Genomic DNA, 21,364 nt, shown 5'->3' on the forward strand with positions numbered 1-21,364 from the left:
TGGTAGTTTAGCTTGTGTTTACAATAGCTTTAGCATTCCCGCTAGCAGCAGCCTCGTATTCGTTCCAAAAATCTTTGTGATGCAGTTTTAAATGAATGCTGGGTTAGTGGTTTTGAATGAAGACGCTTTCTTTCGGCCTCGTGGAACTTCTGCGGTACATGTTTCGCAGATGGCGAGAGTATCGTTTTTTTTAGTAACGTCCGCCATAATATTCAACTATTTCTTGTAGTGTAACTCCGCCTCCTCAACCCCTCCTCCCTCAGGGGCTTCAGAGAGGGGAGCGTTGAGGAGGTGGCGTGCTGAATTCTTCGGTTGCGCACATTTGGAGGCTAAATCAAGTATATAATTATCGGATTGCAATATCGGTTGAATTTTTTTATTATCTGGATTATCTGTGTGACGTCATAATTGCCATTATCGGCCGATAATTATCGGCGACCGATATAATCGTGTAACTTTAGTTAACTGCGTCAAATATTTTCACGTGATTAAAAAAAATAATTACCGCCCGTTAACGCGATAATTTTGACAGCCCTACTTAAAATAAGTCTATTACGCTTATTTTCAGCTAGCTACTTTTCTCATTTCAAAAAATCTAAGTGAATGAAATTTACTTGAAGCACTGGCAGATATTGAGATAGAATTATAGAAATATAGAATTTCACTCATTTCCAATAGATTTACACTGAAAACAAGGGAATTTAACTAGTTTTAGGCAAGTGTTTTCTGCAGCGTCGTAATGTTTTATATGTTAAAAATGGCTTACTTTTAAAGGTATTTTTGTGCAACTTAGGTATTTACTCTGTAAGTAATTGTTGCCATAAGCTTACCGTTACACATTGTCATACAATTTGTCATTGTTTAGATGTTGGAATGTACTACCTATTCACATTTGATGTGGAAAAAGTAGCACTACATTCTATTTTTGCACAGTAACATTTGCTTTTGTGTATACTCTAAAATTTTACATATATCTTTTCATAAAATTATCGGCTTGACATTATTGATTATCGGCTGAAAGCAGGAGGAAATTATCAGTTGTCGGTATCGGTTGAAAAATGTATTATCTTGCATCACTAATGGACATATGCCCTTTTATTCAGATATAGATTCCCGAGCGATTATAAGACGAGCAGGAGCATATGACAATCGTCAGGTCAGGTGTAAGGTCTTGCACTGTTCCCACGTTTAAAGTGAAGTGGCCTTGGAAACATAAGAAGGGTAATGCTGACGTCCACTGCCCTGGTCTTTAATTAAAGACACTCTTGCAGTCTGTTAATGCCTAAGCAGCGATTATCCTTTTGAAATATTGACAGCCCTCATAAAACGCCAATTTCTAATGTAATATCCACAGGCAAAAAGACATCTACACACTTTAGAATGTCTTTTAAGGTGTTTTTTATTTGCTCTGTATTTGCAGTGCTTGACAGTTAACCCCATACAGTGGTTACGATGCTCGGACCTGAGAAAGGAAGTGAAGTGTTTGATCTTGACACTGTCGCATTATAACTCCCAGCAAGCCCATCACAGACAACAACCTTGACATGATGAAAGAGAAATGTTAAGATCCTAGGAGCCTACTGCTGTGCAGTTTTGATTGACACAAGTATACATAGACAAGGATAATTCATGCCAGGTCACTTTAGTTTCAAACTTCACTTGGTATTTTTTGTTGTTGTAGTTACTCACCTAAAGATTATAGAACTCATTTTTGCTCAACCAAAGGCGAAAGAACCCAAATAATTTATGTTAAGAAATTGATTTCCCTCCTTTTCCTCATTCATTTTTTTTCTCAATAACAATTGATTCAGTGATAATTGTCATACATGGTCTATGAGTGATGTTTATTCACGTTCCTATCTCTAGTAATAATTGTTAATAGCGTGAAGTACAGTGCTATGAAAAAGTATCTGAACCTTTTGAAATTTCTCACATTTCTGCATAAGATCACCATCAAATGTGATCTGATCTTTGTCAAAATCACACAGATGGAAATGCAGTGTCTGCTATAACTAGAACCACCCAAACATTTATAGGTTTTCATGTTTTAATGAGCATAGCATGCAAACAATGACAGAAGGGGGGAAAATAAGTAAGTGAACCCTCTGCTTAAGGAGACTTAAAAAGCAATTGAAGCCAATTTTTACCAAACATTTTAAGTCAGGTGTGTGCCCAATCACTGATGAGACGTTAAAAGCTGCCCTGCCCACCATAAAACACACAAGAATTGTCTTGATGAGAAGCATTGTCTGATGTGTATGGCTCGGTCAGAAGAGCTGTCTGAAGATCTGCGATCAAGGATTGTTGATTTGTATAAAGCTGGGAAAGGATACAAAACCATCTCTAAAAGTCTGGATGTTCATCAATCGACAGTCAGAGAAGTTGTTTACAAATGGAAAGAGTTTAGCTCTGTTGCTTCTCTCCCAAGGAGTGGCCGTCCACCAAAGATGATGCCAAGAGTTTAGCGCAGAATACTCAGAGAGGTAAAACCAAAAGAACCCTAGAATGTCTGCTAAAGACTTACAGAAATCACTAGCACAGTCCAATATCTCTGCACACATCAACTATATGTAAAACTATAGCCAAGAATGGTGTTCATGGGAGGACTCCACGAAGGCAGCCACTGCTATCTAAAAAAACATTGTTGCTCATTTAATGTTCGCAAAAAAGCACTTGGACACTCCACAGAAGTTTTGGCAAAATATTTTGTGGACTGATGAAACCAAAGTTGAATTGTGTGGGAGCAACACACAACCTAATGTGTGGAGGAAAAATGGAACAGCTCACCAACATCAACACATCATCCCCACCGTGAAGCATGGTGGACGGACCATCATGATTTGGGGCTGTTTTGTTGCCTCAGGGCCTGGACAACTTGCAATCATTAATGGAAGGATGAATTCAAAAGTTTATCAGGATGTTTTGCAGGAAAACCTGTAGCTGAAAATAGGATGGATGCAGCAACAAGGCAACGATCCAAAACACAGAAGTAAATAAACTTCAGAATGATTTCAGAAGAACAAAATGCACATTCTGGAGTGGCCAAGACAAAGGACAGACTTGAACCCCATTGAGATGCTGTGACATGACCTAAAAACAGCGATTCAGGCCAGAAATCATAGGAATCTGACTGAACTACAGCAGTTTTGTTGAGAAGAATGAGCCAAGATTACTCCTGATCGATGTCCCAGACTGATCTGCAGCTACAGGAAGCGTCTGGTTGAAGTTATTGCTGCCAAAGGAGGGGGGGGCACAAAATATTAAATGTGATGGTTCACTTACTTATTTTTACCCCTTCTGTCATTGTTTGCATACCATTCTCATTAAAATATAAAAACCTATAAATGTTTGGCTGGCTTTAGTTAAAGCAGAAGCTGCATTTTCATCTGTGTGATTTTGACAAAGATCAGATCACATTTGATGTTAATTTTATGCAGAAATGTGACAAATTCCAAAAGATTCAGATACTTTTTCATACCACTGTACATGCACATGGCTAACATTTTCTCAAGTTGTCAGTCAAATCCATCACATCAGTTATCTGCTCTGTTTGTTCATATGAAAGTCACAGGGCTTCTTAGCCTATTCCAGCTAACTCTGGGCAGTATGTGGGGTACACCCTGACCTAGTTGTCATCGATGCACAGAGAAAAACATTTCCCTAACTTCTGCAGTAAAATCACATTTCATAATTTCTCAAGTTTAGAATATTTGATTCCGTTTTCAGTAATAAGGATGCTTAGGTAAAACGGCACTAACATCTAAGTGTCCGCATATGAAACACTATATTTAACGATGTGCTGGTTTGCCAGCCACCAGTTTAGGCCATTTTTAGACTAGTCTGGCCAAAGTTGCCCCCCTGAGAAGGACACGAGCCCTCAGACTGTTTTCAGCCCGAAAAAGCGTGTCAGGGGTTTAAATTGGGGGAAAAAAGATCATTATGTAATCCCAGCAGGGCTCACCACAGACAGTGTTTGGGAAGGCCGGAGGCACTCTAAGGGGACACAAGAGACAGCCTGGGACAACAGGAGGGATTAGAATGCAGCTCTGTGCGTAAGCCGAACTGTTATAAAATATTTGGACTGTGAAGTAAAGGCATAAACACAGACGAAGAACATCTGGTTTGGACTGGTGGCTCGATCTTTTAGAATTACGTCGTCTGTGTGACAGTACTTTGAAAAGCTGTTTAATGTCGATATTTTCTTGTTCCTCCACCCTACCTGTCATGAGTGTGGATCTGTAGTGGTATGTCAGCCACCTGTTTCCACTGAAGATCACACTGTTGGATCGGCATCATCGTAACACATCTGTTCTAAATAATGGCACAGAGGGCCCAAATTTTACACTGGTAGATGACCTCTACTAGCCACGTTTTTCCTGCCTTCAGTGAGAATTCTTTGCACCCCAGGGTGTTGGGCTAAATGGAACACCCCCTGCCATGAAAATACCGCTTTTAGTTAGACTATTGAGATAAACACAACCACATTTGTATCAGTTTGGCGCCCTTTTGCTTCTCACTGTAATTCAGTGATGCACACTTGTTAGGTCAGTATATACAATATAATCGAGTCTTATTTATTATTATTTATGAGGCAAGTACTGTAATTTTTTTCTCATCAAGAAATAGAATACAAACTAAATGTTTCTATTGCAATTTTGTATGTTTTCCTATACTATATGGTGGTTCTGTGCTTGAGAGTTGAGACAATACTTTTCGAGAATTGTCCGCAACCAGAATTTACCGGGAAAAAAATTAGACCAAGAATTTTGGCAGTTTAGACAGAGACAAGACCAAGACCTTTAAAATGCTGTCTAAAGACTGGTCTTGTTCTCGAGACTAAAGTTCAGTGTTTTATTGTACCATTTACAATAAATGGTAGTGTAAAGTAGGGCTGCAGCTATCGAATATTTTAGTAATCGAGTATTACTAAATTGGTGGTGTGTCCCCTCTTGCCATCCCTGAAGGCAGGTTGTTGAGTGCGCGGGTGGCCCGGGGAACCACCCTGGATCCCGGGGATGGGACGATGGCTCCTTTGCTGGGCTGCGGGTGGAGGAATGGGCTGCGCTGAAACCCCCCGTCCGCCCTCCCTCCCCGGGCTGGCTGGGTTAGGGCCGTGGCCCTGGTTTGGTGCCCGCCTGGTGGCTGTCACGCGCTTGGTGGGGCTCGCGTGCGGCTGGATGTGATAGGGCGAGCTCTGATGGGGGTTAGGGTTTGGGGCAGCGTAGGGTCGGTCACCAACGGGCTTACACTCACAAGGGATTCACACAATTACTGGGTTCTAGATCACAGAACTGATTTGTGTACACTCTACCCATTTTAATCACTTAGCTTATAGACTCCCCCACCCCCGTCCCCCTCCTTCCCTGTTCAACAGGCCGCCCACATGGTGTCAACCGGAAATACATCTAGCTGACGATAGCACCAGCATATTTGTAGTTAGTGTAGACGTTCAATGTCTTTCTTGTTGTTGTTTTTGCTTCTCTTCTTTTTTTTTTCTTCTGCTTCTTTTCTTCTGTCCCCTCATAACCCCTTTCTGTTCGCTGTTTTGTCAGAATAAAAGAGATATGTTGAATGATCACAATGGGAGTAAGTCATATTCTCAATGTGAAACATTAAAACTAGGGCTGTCAAAATTATCGCGTTAACGGGCGTTAATTAATTTTAAAAAATTAATCACGTTAAAATATTTGACGCAATTAACGCAGATGCCCCGCTCAGAGAGATTTAAATGACAGTACACAGTAAAATGTTCAATTGTTGTATTTTATGGAGTTTTGCTGCCCTCTGCTGGCGCTTGGGTGCGACTGATTTTATAGGCTTCAGCATCCATGAGCATTGTGTAAGTAATTATTGACATCAACAATGGCGGGCTACTAGTTTATTTTTTGATTGAAAATTTTACAAATTTTATTAAAACGAAAATATTAAGAGGGGTTTTGATATAAAATTTCTCTAACTTGTTCTAACATTTTTCTTTTAAGAACTACAAGTCTTTCTATCCATGGATCGCTTTAACAGAATGTTAATAATGTTAATGCCATCTTGTTGATTTATTGTTATAATAAACAAATAGTCCTTATGTACCGTATGTTGAATGTATATATCCATCTTGTGTCTTATCTTTCCATTCCAACAATAATTTACAGAAAAATATGGCATATTTTATAGATGGTTTGAATTGCGATTAATTAATTTTTAAGCTGTAATTAACTCGATTAAAAATTTTAATCGTTTGACAGCCCTAATTAAAACTGTTCAGACCAACCGGACACTTAGAATTCCATTCTCCGTGTCAAACAGCTGAACAGGACAGGTTTAAAAAAAAAAGGGAAAAAAAGTAATCGATTAGTATTGAAAATTCCATCGATTAATCGAGTAATCGGATAAAACATATTTTTTGGGGGTAAAGGACAATTACAAATACTGTATACATGAGAAAACAAGACATCATTTTTAGACAATCAATGTCTTTATTTTAGATGTACATTGTTGAAAACAGCCAACGATTGCATCTCAGAGGTGACTAGTCTTATTTATTAGCGCTACGTTAGCTGAATTTTACCTTGTCCCGAGTATCACTCCTCCGCTCTCGGAGTAGACGTGGTGCCTTCGGTGGAGCGGGGGCTGGGCGGGCGGTTCACATGGTGGCGCCCATCCCAGAGGTGCGGAAGCGTCGGCGGGGCAGCGGATAGTCGGGTCCAGGCTGGGGTAGTGGTATGCAAGTGCTGTCTTACAGTGACTACATGAAACAGTGTTCGCCTCGGTCTCCAGTTTGAAATGCTCCCACTTTTGGCATTTTCTGCTTTTTTTGGTGCCTTTCTCTTCACTTTCGGCTGCTTCTTCATCGTTACCTCTATATTCATGCGTTGTTAAAACCAAATATATCCGCCACCTCTCCCTTCGCACCTGATGTCAGTGAATTGTGTCGCATTAAAAGCAGTATGGGCAAAACGTCATGCTTAGAGCTGGCAAAATTAAATGATTCCTTGAGGCCTCGATCAATTTTTAAAATGGAGTTACTCGAAATATTTGAGTAATCGTTTCAGCTCTAGCGTAATACGAACTGTCCTGGAGGTAGTGGCTAGCACTGTTCTGAGGTTCAGCAATCAAAACTGGGTTGTTTGCTTGTTTACCATCGAGCTTCTTTCTTCCATATTTCAGTTTCAGTTAGGGTATTACACTAAATGGTCCATAACAATGAATAGTTGTTTATAAATACGTCTCTTAAATTTGTTAGCAACTTACCAAAAAACAAATGGCTTAGAATTACTGGGTGGTGTATGTTTTTTCGAGCGGTGGGGTGGTCTGTGAATGCATGCTGCTTGTTTTTCCAAACATAGCCACTGAATTTCAATGTAATTGCTTGCTTTTCTTCTTTCATAACCTACAGCACTATTGTAGAGGATGTTTATTGGCTTGTGACAGCTGCTGGGAATTTTTTTTTTTTTTTTTGAATGAATTTTTGTTTACCTTTGCATGAGAAAAGTTTGCTTAGTGGTTATCTCCTCCAAGAAGATGTTCAGTTGCTGCATTTGGATGAGTGTGTTTTGATGTGGAGAGCTGGATACGGGCTACTTGCTTGATTTGTCTCCTTGCCAGCTCTTCCGGAGGTAAAGCAGCCCCCACTTGCTTGTTGAAGGATTGTAAATCTGGTGTTTGAGCATTAACCAACCCAATCCAACTGCCGAGTGCGGTGTGAATAAAAGAGGTTAGCTTAAATTGGGAAGGCTTGAATTAGATTAAAATCCCGCCCACTGAATGTTAAAACATTAACCATGAGTAATCTGTATCGTAATGGGAGGATTGAATTAACATAATTGTGTGTAAAATAATAGTGAAATAAAAAACTAAAATGCACTTCTGATGCTGATCTCCTATACAGACAAATGCGTTTCCATTTCCGGGGCTATCATTTGACATTTGGCACGAGAAAAATTCATCAGTTGCCGGCTTGCTGCCTGAAAATATTAATTTATCTCAACCAACATATAACAACAAGGACTGAGAAGTGCTTGGCTTATAATCATTTGCAAAATTAACTTACAAACAATTCGGGATGTCCTGATCTGATCAGGTGATCAGGAATCGGTTCGATCGCACAATTTTTCAGAGGATCGGAATCTGGTGAAATTTTTTTTTTGTGCTTCATGCTCGTACAGTGCCTCAGCCTCTCACCCTCCCTCCGTCTAAGCCAGAGGTCTGCAACCCTGGTCTTTGAGAGCCGCTATCCAGCTTGTTTTCCATGTCTCCCTCCTCTAACACACTTGAATCAAATGATTAACTCATCAGCAAGCTCTGCATGAGCCTGATAACTATCCTGATTATTTGATTCAGGTGTGTTAAAGGATGGAGACATGGAAAACAAGCTGGATAGCGGCTCTCGAGCACCAGGGTTGCAGACCCCTGGTCAAAGCATGCGGCCAAACTGTCCAGCTTGTGTTTGGTACTTAAAGTTTAACAAAGATTGACAGGTTTGTAGCTTTGATCTCGCCAGAGAAGCTTGGTAGCTCTCCGATCAAAGGTACAAATGTGTCAATCATCGTTAAACTTGCATAAGTGTGCTGTTGCAACTCATTGTGTAAGTGAGAAGCCGTTCTCAGCAGTGTGAGCGGATTTGAGTGGACTCATTAAATGAAGCATTGAAGTATTTTTCTACATTATTCTTGTTTGAAAATAATTCACATTATGAAGGTGGCACGGTATGACAGTTGTGACATGACAGTGTTTGGAACATTTGTTAAAACAAAAGAAAAATCGGTATCGAATCGGGACTCGGTATCGTAAAGTGACCCAGATTAAACTGCATTGATACAACAGTATCGAAGCACCCAAGCAACATTTGAAAATTATTCATTCATTTAACTGGTGAGAACTACAGTATGTGAACAGTATAATCCAAGGGCGTAGGTTTGGTCTCAACATTGGTAGGGACGATATAACAGCATAACCTGCATGTACACTTTTTGCTGGGCGCGGGACATAAATAAGACTAGACAGATTATAACTGTGGTCAGAGCTACAGTGGGGAGAACAAGTATTTGATACACAGTCAATGGGAAAACCCATTGGCAGTGTATCAAAAACTTGTTCTCCCCACTGTACATTTAATAAAGGGACTTTCACTCTGAAGCCACCACGTTGCATTACCACAATGCAAATAATGATCCAAATGAGGGATGGCTAGCTTGACTTCGTTGTTCCTTGTGGAGGCTGGCCTGACCACAGTTGTTTTGCAGGTTAGTAGCAAAATTAGTGGCGTTTCCCGCACCTCCACAACATTGACGTCTTTTTACATTGCTTACAGTGGCTGCTGCTAACTGAAAAACTTCTAATATCCCTCCTCTTTGAAGGGAGCGGCATGTTGTCAACATGAATCTGTTGGGGCTGTGTGAGTGTGTGTCTGTGTGGCGGGGGGGGGGGGGGTGAAGTCATCAGCCATTCAAACGTGCGTGGGGGGGGGGGGGTGTGGACATGGCACATTCAGCAAGTGAAAAGGGATAAATATAAGTGAACATAATAAAAAATAATTCCCTTAATAATGGTAGGGTCTATTCTATCCTTATGGGAAGATGATCAAAAATTTAATATTATTATTTAAATATGATTATTATTATAACTGATCTCATTATATAATGCAAATAAAGTTGCTTAAAAGTTGGTGGGGACAATTTGAGCATCCTGAAAATTTGGTAGTGTTATGTCCCTACCGTCCCTATGCAAACCTACGCCCATGGTATAATCCAAGCCTACCATACACATATATTTATTGATTGGGAAGTTGGGAATGAGTGAATTAATCCGGAAAAGTCTGTACAACATTTGTAAGTAAGGTTCCAGGACGGCACAAACATTTAAACATGTAAACATGTAATTGCATATAAAAAAAAAAAAAAAAAAAAAAAATTAAGCCAGAAGTCTCCTCTCAATACCTCTTGCTCGAGGAAAAAAATCGAACGTCAGTGGATTCCGTTTTAGAAGTGTGGGTTATCATCTTTCCTAGAGTGAACCAGAAAACCTGTAGTTTTGGATTAGAAAGATATCTTTCGTGACACCAGTACTTAAACTTCTCTGACATGTTGTTTCTCTTCAATGTACATAACAAAAAAACAACAACAACAACAAAAACACATCTAGTGCGATACTGGATCAGTATTTCGGTCATAACATGTCAGAAATCACATGTACTTGTGTAGTCCATGAAAGCGTAATTTTTGCCATGTGTGTCGCAGTCTGTGCCAGCTGGTCAGTGGTCCAAAAAAAAAAAAAAAAAAAATGTTTTCCAATAAGAGCTTGTGGCATTTAACTGGTGCGACACTATTTATTTAAACTCATTATTTGACTGACATCTGCGAAAAGTAGGGGGATTATATCAAATGATATAATTTAGTACAAAATGTTTTCACATTTAGAGCAAATAGCTGGGAAATTGTCATTTTATATACATCTAAAGAATCCAGCGACACTTGTTGCCATGGCGAGTAGTTACATCACTGTAAATCGTAATGTGTGGGTGGCGAAGAGTGGCATCTGAATAATATGATCTGTGACTAATAAACTGCTCTTGTAGTTGGAAGAAGTCATCTCATTGTCAGTTAATGTGGTAATATTTTGACAAATGAAGATGAAATCAACTCTCAATGAGGAGCTACCTCTAGAATTGAAATGACTCGTCAGTTACTTGCTCCTTGAATAATAACATTCAGTTCTTTCGAGTTAATAATGAAGAATACCCCAGGAAATCACATTCTGTAACTGTGTAATTTTAGTAGTATTTGAAAAGCCGATTTAATGATCTCAAACATTCCAGTCATTTAAACAGCTGTTCTCGAATTTGTTAAAATACTATTACCTCCACCAAAAGTGAACGATTGATTTGTTTTTTCAGGCTGAAAGCCTGTCAAGTCGCTACTCAGGTTGTTGTTGTTGCTGTTGTGGACACTAACTTTGAAGTTCTACTCCTGGTCATTCGTGAACCAATCTTCTTTAAACCTGGTATCATAGGCCGATCATCGGACCCTGAGTGATGATTTTTTGTATCAGGGCTGATTAATTAATTGGGGGACTCTAGTGGAAGTTCACCTGTACAGGGAAGCATCTGTAGGTTAGGTTTTTGCTAGGGCTGTCAAAATTATCGTGTTAACGGGCGTTAATTAATCTTTTTAATTAATCACGTTAAAATATTTGATGAATTTAACGCACATGCCCTGCTCAAACAGATTAAAATGACAGCACAGTGTCCTGTCCACTTGTTACTTGTGTTTTTTGGTGTTTTGTCGCCCTCTGCTGGCGCTTGGGTGCGACTGATTTTATGGGTTTCAGCACAATGAGCATTGTGTAATTATTGACATCAATAATGGCGAGCTACTAGTTTATTTTTTGATTGAAAATTTGACGCTTTTTATTAAAACGAAAACATTAAGAGGGGTTTTAATATAAAATTTCTATAACTTGTACTAACATTTATCTTTTAAGAACTACAAGTCTTTCTATCCATGGATCGCTTTAACAGAATGTTAATAATGTTAATGCCATCTTGTTGATATATTGTTATAATAAACGAATACAGTACTTATGTACAGTATGTTGACTGTATAGATCGGTCTTTCCATTCCAACAATAATTTAAAGAAAAATATGGCATATTTTATAGTTGGTTTGAATTGCGATTAATTACGATTAATTATTTTTAAGCTGTGATTAACTCGATTAAAAATTTTAATCGTTTGTCAGCCCTAGTTTTTGCCATTAGAGTGCTGTGTGGAATTATTGTTGCCTGTAATTCAAGAGCTCCCTGTAGGTGACAAGTTACAGCCTGCAATAGCACAAACGTGTTTGTTTTAAGTCACCAAGCAAGTTTTAAAAAACTGCAAAAATTGCAAAAGTACAACTATGAATGTGCCGGTATGAGATTCTGACGGTATGATAACCTTAAGCCAAAATATCACTGTTTCATAGTATCACGGTATTGCAATTAAAGCTATAAAATGTGTAAACAGTAAAATGTTACTTTGAGATATCTGGGTTTAAAAAAAAGGAAAAAAAAACCTTTTCCATTGAACAGGACACATATTAACAAATTGCAACATAATTTTAAGTTAAAATAAATACAAAAAAACCCCAAATATTTTAAATAAAGTTAAAATAAATGCAGTCCTTTAGGTGAGCGTAAACCCACAGCTTAACATTATTATCATCAGAACAAAAATAATTGAATTATATTCCATAAAAACCCGTGTGTGTGACTCGTATCATGTTTACATTATACACACACACACTCTCTTTCTCAACACAGACAGTTGCCAAATAGAAAAAAAAACATGTTTTACCACCGCTAGACACACTAAACACGCTGGAGTTAACTCTTGTAGCTGGTTGTAAACGTTCATGATAGTGTTTACAAGGAGTGGGAACCTCTTGGCACCTCACGATACGATACGATTTGCGATACAAAGCTCACGATAACGATGAACTGACGATATGGCGATACAACGATTATCGATACATTGGTCAGGAAATCATTCGAGGATATTCTACAAACAACTAAGAAACAGAAAAACAAGTTTCTGCTATGAATTGGAATGAGTTTATCATTAGTAGACGTCCAATCCATTTGAACTGGGAGGGTGAACTGATTGAACGTCTATGGCCGGTAGTGGCAGCCAATGCCAGGAAGTGACATAATTTTGGGCCATTTAAGGTCATTTACCTGTTCATTTTCAGTTACTTCCTGTTGATTTGGGGGTATTATATGGGTCTCCTCCTGTTTATTTTGAGTTTTTTCCAGGAAATGACCTGGAAATCACCCAAATGAGTAGGCAGTGACTCAAACTCAACAGAAAATGACCTTTACATGCCCTAAAATGAACAGCAAGTGACCTGTAAATGCCCTGAAAATCGGACAGAATGACTGCGAATGCTCTGGTTTTCAATCAACGAACGTTCCCAGTAGAGATGTGCCGATCGATCGGGTCCGATCACGTCATTTTCAAAGTATCGGAATCGGCAAAAAAATATCGGCCATGTCTTTTTTTAATATATATATATATATATATATATATATATATATATATATATATATATATTTTTTTTTTTAATTAAATCGTTTTCTTGTTGTATTTAACGTCACAGACATAATATGTTAACACTCATCCAGAGTCTTTAGTTTAGGCTTAAGGTAGGGTTATCAAAAATATCTCGACAACGGCGGCAATTAATTTATTAAAAAATGTGTCACGTTAAAATATTTAAGGCAATTAATGTATGTACTGCACGACCCCCTCACTCGTTTTCGCGCTCAATCTATAATGACGCCGTTTTACCTATATAGAGAGATAAAAGGCAGCGCAAAAAGAGTAGAGTGAATTTTGGCAGCCTTTGGAGCCTTCATTTCATTGGCTAAAGCCTTGCAATCCCCCTCCCTATGATTAGAAATATCATGGGAAGCAATGTGGGGCAATTGATCTTTGTTTTAACACCTTAAGTTATTTCCCAACGCAGAGAAGATATATCAATTGCTAGCGCGACGCACAGTCATGGTTCCACTTCCCATCATGCATTTGGGATGGCCACAGTATCATTTACTGAAAGCTCAGCAAATACACTAGATGGCAATATTTAGTCACAATATACAAAGTCACAAGTCTTTCTATCCGTGGATCCCTCTCACAGAAAGAATGTTAATAATGTAAATGCCATCTTGAGGATTTATTGTCATAATAAACAAATACAGTACTTATGTACTGTATGTTGAATGTTTATATTCGTCCGAGTTTTATTCATTTTTTTCTTAATGCATTGCCAAAATGTATATGATCGGGAAAAAAGATCGGGAATGATTGGAATTGAATCGGGAGCAAAAAAAAAGCAATCGGATCGGGAAATATTGGGATCGGCAGATACTCAAACTAAAACGATCGGGATCGGATCGGGAGCAAAAAAACATGATCGGAACAACCCTAATTCCCAGTCTAAATGGATTGAGCGTCGAGCACAGTCAATGCAGCCTTAGAGTCAACTGAGGCACTATTATGGTGGAAGATTTTGGTAGCAACTTGTTGGTTAGTTTTTATTTATTTTTTTAGACATTGACACCTTATTAAAACGATATCTCGATTCTTGGCAGAAGCATATCGATAAACTTTTGGGATATAAAGTATCACGATCTATCCCCATTTCGATATTTTGTCACACCCCTAGTGTTTACTAACCTTTAATTTTGTAAAAATGCGAAATCATATGGGAGATATTGCCTCCTCGGCAGCCACCTTCTGCAACATGTTTTACATGTTGGTTGGCCCTGCTCCTCTGAGCCGCGGCTGTCTGTAACTTTTCTGTAGCCAAAGTGTTCCCATACCAGCGATTTCGTTTTCTTTTGATGGGGGGGGGGGGGGGGGGGGGAGTAGTTTCACCTCCAGCCATCGTGTAGCACAGCTGACTCACTGACACTGAGCAACAACCAGTGTGGGAGGGCTGAACCTTGCAGCTGCAAGGGAGGGATTTCTCCCTGCATTTATGGTACATAAAAAAATAGCTAATTCCTTATGGACGATATGACGTAAAACATTTTCGGTTTTGAAACAGTGGCGTTTTCTTAACACGGTCTACCTTGAAACCAGTTATTGGCACAACCTCATCAGTCTTAAAACATGCGTCCATTTGAGCATATTTTCTTTTTTGGCCATTCCGCAATGTAAAACTCCTCTTTACTCTGGAATTACAAAAATCCAGCCCTGTCCTCTTACATTTCTCTGTTCTACATAAGGATTTGCAGTCACTGTTTATCTTGATAAAAAAATAAGATTTGTGCTATATACATACTTTCTTGGTCGTGACAATGCTTCTTGGCAATAGGTCTTATTCGGTTCATACAAAAGCAATATATAACAAGTGATTACCTCTACATTCTTGGACTGAACTCTCACCCCTAAGATGCTAGCACTCACCCCTGCAGCACAGTGCATTGGAGAATACCGCTCTAATTTGCGGGTGGAAAGGACAGTCTGCTAGCAGTTCTGACCATTAGGTTTGTTTCTAAAATGTCCACAATGTTTCTAACAAATCTGGAGCCATTTAAAACGGAATTAAAATGATGTACCACTTTACTTTTCTTTAATTTTTGTGCTTTGTTACTATGCCTTTCATGTTTGTGTAATAGAGTTTGTGTACGTTAAATTGTGCTTCTATCCATTGTGTTGACTGGCATATGGAAGTGAAGGCATGACTGACTGAAAATAACTCAGATCTTCCTAGATTGAAAAAAATTCCTGGACTTCTGAAAAGGAAAAGTGTTGTCAGATAATGGCTTTTAACAGATAACCAATATCCAATATTGTCCAATTCCAAAAATTTAATGCCGATAGCAAACCGATTCCGATATATGGAGTCATGGACTGAACGTATTATGGCTAATTGTATTGTGATGCCTCCCTGGAGGCTTTAATAATGATACAGTGGGGCAAATAAGTATTTAGTCAACCACTAATTGTGCAAGTTCTCCCTCTTGAAAATATTAGAGAGGCCTGTAATTGTCAACATGGGTAAACCTCAACCACGAGAGACAGACTGTGGAACCCCCCCCCCCCCCCCCCCAGAAAATCACATTGTTTGATTTTAAAGAATTTTATTTGCAAATCATGGTGGAAAATAAGTATTTGGTCAATACCAAAAGTTCATCTCAATACTTTGTTATGTACCCTTTGTTGGCAATAACAGAGGCCAAACGTTTTCTGTAACTGTTCCCAAGCTTTTTATACACTGTTGCTGGTATTTTGGCCCATTCCTCCATGCAGATCTCCTATAGAGCAGTGATGTTTTGGGGCTGTCGTTGGGCAACACGGACTTTTAACTCCCTCCAAAGATTTCTTTACACCAAGCGTTTTACCTATTCCAGATTCAGTCTTCCCAGCCTGGTGCAGGTCTACAATTTTGTCCCTGGTTTCCTTCGACAGCTCTTTGGTCTTGGCCATAGTGGAGTTTGGAGTGTGACTGACTGAGGTTGTGGACAGGTGTCTTTTAGACCGATAATGAGTTAAAACAGGTTCCATTAATACAGGTGACGAGTGGAGCCTCGTTAGACCTCGTTAGAAGAAGTTAGACCTCTTGGACAGCCAGAAATGTTGCTTGTTTGTAAGTGACCAGATACTTATTTTCCACTCTAATTTGGAAATAAATTCTTTGAAAATCAAACAATGTGATTTTCATAGTTCAGGCTTCATGGTTGAGATTTACCCATGTTGACAATTACAGGCCTCTCTAATATTTTCAAGTAGGAGAACTTGCACAAATGGTGGTTGACTAAATACCTATTTGCTCCACTGTATGCGGTCATGGACTTAACGTATTATGGCTAATTGTATTGTGATGCCTCCCTGGAGGCTTTAATAATGATAAATGTAACCTACTAACCTAACCAACTTAACCTCTTCGTTCACTTTGACGGCAACATACATTTTGGCCCATAACCAATAATGAAAATACAGTGTCGATATTGTCTGATATCATTTTAAAATGTTTTATCGGCCGATATTACCGATAACCGACAACACTAGAAAAGACACAATTTAAAGAAATACAATTAGATCCCATAATGAATTGAATGTGTATGCCAATGGTAATCTATCATCACGCCCTCACCGCTGTGTCTCGTGGCCCTACCACCCCATTTCTCTCCTCATGTGGCTGTGCCACAGTTCAGATCAAGGTCTGCACATGACACCGCTTACAACACGACAGCTCAGCGTGATTTGAATGGGGCCACAGCCGATTTATGTGATCAAACAATGGCTTTATTTCGCATGGCCTGACTCCATCACGCTGCCCAATAGAGCATGTGATCCACCTCTGTGTGCAGCGACTTAATGACTCTACGCGTGCAAGGTGTCTGAAATCGGGCACGTCTTAATCTTTAAGAAATGTTGTTTTCATGGAAAATGATTAACTTCTATGTGGACTTTGACAATTTAATTGCAGGTTTGAAAAAATATATATGTACAGTATATACAGTGGGGCAAATAAGTATTTAGTCAACCACTAATTGTGCAAGTTCTCCCACTTGAAAATATTAAAGAGGCCTGTAATTGTCAACATGGGCAAACCTCAACCATGAGAGACAGAATGTGGAAAAAAAAAACAGAAAATCACATTGTTTGATTTTTAAAGAATTTATTTGCAAATCATGGTGGAAAATAAGTATTCGGTCAATACCAAAAGTTCATCTCAATATTTTGTTATGTACCCTTTGTTGGCAATAACGGAGGCCAAACGTTTTCTGTAACTCTTCATAAGCTTTTCACACACTGTTGCTGGTACTTTGGCCCTTTCCTCCATGTCGATCTCCTCTAGAGCAGTGATGTTTTGTGGCTGTCGTAGAGCAACACGGAATTTCAACTCCCTCCCCTCACCCCGTGGCATCAAAATGATAACAAGAACGGTGAGCAAAAATCCCAGAACCACACGGGGGGACCTAGTGAATTACCTACAGAGAGCTGGGACCACAGTAACAAAGGCTACTATCAGTAACACAATGCGACGCCAGGGACTTAAATCCTGCACTGCCAGACGTGTCCCCCTGCTGAAGAAAGTACACGTCCAGGCCCGTCTGCAGTTCACTAGAGAGCATTTGGATGATCCAGAAGAGGACTTGGAGAATGTGTTATGGTCAGATGAAACCTTTTTGGTAGAAACACAGGTTCTCGTGCTTGGAGGAAAAAGAATACTGAATTGCACCATACCCACTGTGAAGCATGGGGGGGGGACATCATGCTTTGGGGCTGTTTTTCTGCAAAGGGACCAGGACAACTGATCTGTGTAAAGGAAAGAATGAATGGGGCCATGTATCAAGAGATTTTGAGTGAAAATTTCCTTCCATCAGCAAGGGCATTGAAGATGAGACGTGGCTGGATCTTTCAGCATGACAATGATCCCAAACACACAGCCAGGGCAACAAGGGAGTGGCTTCGTAAGAAGCATTTCAAGTTCCTGGAGTGGCCTAGCCAGTCTCCAGATCTCAACCCCATAGAAAATCTGTGGAGGGAGTTGAAAGTCCGTGTTGCCCAACGACAGCCCCAAAACATCACTGCTCTAGATGAGATATGCTTGGAGGAATGGGCCAAAATAGCAGCAACAGTGTGTGAAAAGCTTATAAAGAGTTACAGAAAACGTTTGGCCTCCGTTATTGCCAAGAAAGGGTACATAACAAACTATTGAGATGAACTTTGGTATTGACCAAATTCTGATTTTCCACCATGATTTGCAAATAAATTCTTTAAAAATCAAACAATGTGATTTTCTGTTTTTTCCCCCACATTGTGTCTCTCATAGTTGAGGTTTACCCATGTTGACAATTACAGGCCTCTCTAATATTTTCAAGTGGGAGAACTTGCACAATTAGTGGTTGATTAAATACTTCTTTGCTCCACTGTATGGTATTACAACTCATTGTTGTTCTCAGGGCATTGAATCAATTAAAAAAATTTTTTGGCTGGACTTGGAGTCCACCTGCTATTAATTAAAATCTCCTCTTTTTTTATTCATTTATTTATTTTTATGAACACGAAGACCTTCGACACAATTGTGTTTTAATTTTCATCATAATGATTGTAGTTGGAATGCAGACACCTTAGGGATGACTAGGGTTGACGAGACGGGCACAGGTCCTGGAATATACGCAGAAAATGGTGCTGAAAACAACATGCAACACGCTGCGGGACTTACAAGCCTTAATTTCAGATAATATCCATGGTATAAATGTTATGACAACAATTTACAATTATTTAGGCTATACTCTGCACAGCACGGGCAATTGCCCACATAACGACAGGTGGGACTTACAGTACACAGTCAGCAATTAGTTTCTCAACAGGTCTAACTTGTAAAACAGAAACAAAAAATCAGCGATTACAATACATAACCCAAATCTCCCATTATTATTATTTATTATAGTAACGGGTGTCTCATTATGCCCTGCAATTGGCTGGCAACCAATTCAGGGTGTACCCTGCCTACTGCCTATAGTTAGCTGGGATAGGCTCCAGCACCTCTGTGACCCTCGTGAGCATGAGCGGCATGGAAAATGAATGAATGACTCAATCAATCAATAATAACGGGTGGGTTTGAGGAAGCTCTCTGATTGGTCAGTTGCCGTGTATTAATCGTGATATAACATGGTTAGATGATTAATACATGGCTAGGGCATCATCACCAAATGTATCACTATGCTGTTATATCCGTGCCTTGTGTCCATAGTTTACAGACATATTTATCAGTTAATTCTTTATACTTCTATAATAATTTATTCCAAAAACACAGTTGTAATTATTGTATAGTCCCTTGTAAGCAAATAAATTCAAAATAATTCAAAACGGTGTCGCCTACTTTATTGCATTAACGTAACATTGGTGAGGTTAAGTGTGAAGACCGCAGTTAAGGACAGCATGGTTTAGAGTAACATTAGAGGCAAAAAACTACTTTCTGTGAAAGATGAAATCTATCAGAAAGCTTAAGTTTGACAGCAATTAGTTCACATTATGAACACATTTTATGCTGATTTTAATGTTCAATGTTAAAAGGTCCATTATATAATCGCAATAGTACACTTGATGCTGTTGTTTAACGTCATTAGTGTTACGAAAGTGCTGGTAGTCAGTCTGCTTCACCTTGAACTGAGCTGCTGTCGAAACAGTTGTGCATCCCATCCCTGACCCCTCGCTGGATGTCCCACATTCCTCTCCGCTCAGTGCGCTCTCCTCTTTTTCTGAATCTTCCTGTAAACGAGCTGATGTCTGGCTGGTCTACCGGGATAGCTGATGCCAGGGTACTGGCCTGTTGCTATGGCTGTTGGTGGTCCACCTGGCTGACTGCTGGCGCTGTAGCTGGCCCCCACTCGAGGTGGCGCTGAACCAGAGCAGCTGCTGCCACGGTAGCAGCCTCCTGCCCCAGCTTGGCTGGCTGTCCGTGAACCTGGCTAGCTGCTGCGGCGCTAGCCTCCTAATGCACCCGTTAGCATGATCGCTGCAGCGGCCCTCATTGCCAGTTGTTGCTTTTCTGACTCGTTTTGAACTTCCTTCTTTTTTGAAAAAGACAGTTAATGCAAGACAGTAAATGCAACTGTCTTTTTGGCATGTTGAAATACCTTTTGATCCGGGCTCCTTGCTCCCCAGATGCCCCAAATTTCCAAAGTTTTTTATATATTTTTTTAATTTCACACGAGAGGTGCCGGATCTGCCCAAATAAGTCCCGGAACACAAGGAAGCCAAAATCAAGAGGTGCCGGATGCTGTTCTGATAGGATCTTGCACAATATTGTTTTTTAGGTACTAAAAAGTGACAAAATAATCCAGAAATACAATGGCATTGCCAAAATAAACAAAAAATATATACGTTTTATACTCTGCAATACTTCCGGAAAAAAGTGGAAGAGGAAGTACTGTAAACGGTATACTACTGGAACATGTTTAGAACTTTTGTTAAAAAAGTTGTTAGAAAAAAAAAAACATTCCGGTATGGAATCGAGACTCATCAGCAGATTCTAAAAATCAGGTGATTTGGACTTTTTTTGGCCCCCGGGTGCAAAAATATGCGATTGACGTACTGTAGACATACTGACATAGAAAGACATACTATACAGTATATTTTTAAGACGCACAAAGTGCAAAGTGTTTTGCTTTTTCTTCGGCCTTTTTCAAAATAGTATGAATGATGGAAAAAAGGAATCGAGTGAGGATAACCACGGGACCTGAAATTTAACTTGGTTGTGTTTTCAGCGAAATATGATCGGCAGAATTTGATTTATTCCATCCGTTATCTCTACTGCTAAGCTGACTATATGGGCAGGAAGCAGGTTACGACCTGAAATGTTTTTGAAATGTGAACAACTTGGACTGTGAAAAGTGAACAACTTGGAATTCACTGATGAAACTTTAGAGATTCCACTTTTTTGAATAACATTTGGGTGATATCTTTTGCTCTGAGTGGAAGCTTTTCCAACAATCTGTTTCTCCCCTGGAAAGTATTAGTGGACTCAAGACAACAGCATTCATGCCAGATAACCTTCCGTCACCACCACAGAGGAATATTGAATAAAAGGCACTGTTTACTTTAAATTAGCAGCCATTTCCATTGCTGTTATGCTAATTGGTGCCAGCTCACAAAAGAATGGTGCCTTGTGGGACTTTGGATGGCTTCCTATGAATGAGGTGTTCAATTAGTTCCTGCAAGGCTCCCCTATTCTTTCTCTTTCCTTTTCCATGATTTCAATTGTTTTCTTTGGTAATTGACCACATATTTTTTCAACGAAACACATGTGGCACGAATGTTTTCCCCTATTTCTGCTCTGAAAGATGAGTTTTGTTTAAGTTTTGACCTTGTCCA

The 21,364-nt window shown here is 39.5% G+C and overlaps 1 protein-coding gene across 2 annotated transcripts in view; it reads left to right on the forward strand.

Annotated features, from left to right (window-relative positions):
• Positions 1–21,364, forward strand: part of LOC130921326 (low-density lipoprotein receptor-related protein 1-like) — a 338,897-nt gene that overhangs the window by 65,323 nt on the left and 252,210 nt on the right. The window lies entirely within an intron of this gene.

This window comes from Corythoichthys intestinalis, chromosome 9 (genome assembly GCF_030265065.1).
Source record: "Corythoichthys intestinalis isolate RoL2023-P3 chromosome 9, ASM3026506v1, whole genome shotgun sequence".
Lineage (NCBI taxonomy): Eukaryota > Metazoa > Chordata > Actinopteri > Syngnathiformes > Syngnathidae > Corythoichthys > Corythoichthys intestinalis.